This window comes from Bison bison, unplaced genomic scaffold, assembly GCF_000754665.1.
Source record: "Bison bison bison isolate TAMUID 2011002044 unplaced genomic scaffold, Bison_UMD1.0 scf7180017864379, whole genome shotgun sequence".
Classification (NCBI taxonomy): domain Eukaryota; kingdom Metazoa; phylum Chordata; class Mammalia; order Artiodactyla; family Bovidae; genus Bison; species Bison bison.
In genome coordinates, this window is record NW_011494951.1 from 9812973 (window position 1) to 9813294 (window position 322).

Consider the following 322-nt stretch of genomic DNA (forward strand, 5'->3'; position numbering starts at 1 on the left):
GGGGGGGAGGAGGTGTGACACGCCCGGGCATCATGTAGAGACAGGGGTGAAGGTTTCCCGGAATCAGATTGAGGCTGGGATGCGGGGTGAGTCAGGAGAGCAGGAGGAGGGCGCTCCGACAGTGAAGGGCTGGGAGCAGAGCTGGAAGGGCTCCTGGTTGCTCAGGGTGGCCTAAGTCTCCCCGCCTTAGACTTTCCGGGGTTCCTCTTGGCCGGCCGCCCCTCCCCCAGTGACTCAGCTGTAAGCCCACCCCCTGTGGAACAGTCCTCGGTAGGGACTGGCCCAGAGCCCAAGGTGACAAAAGGCACTTGTGAGATGCTAA

At 62.7% G+C, this 322-nt stretch overlaps 1 protein-coding gene across 1 annotated transcript in view; it reads right to left on the reverse strand.

Moving 5' to 3' along the window:
• PROM1 (prominin 1) overlaps positions 1-322 on the reverse strand; it is a 151431-nt gene that overhangs the window by 9695 nt on the left and 141414 nt on the right. The window lies entirely within an intron of this gene.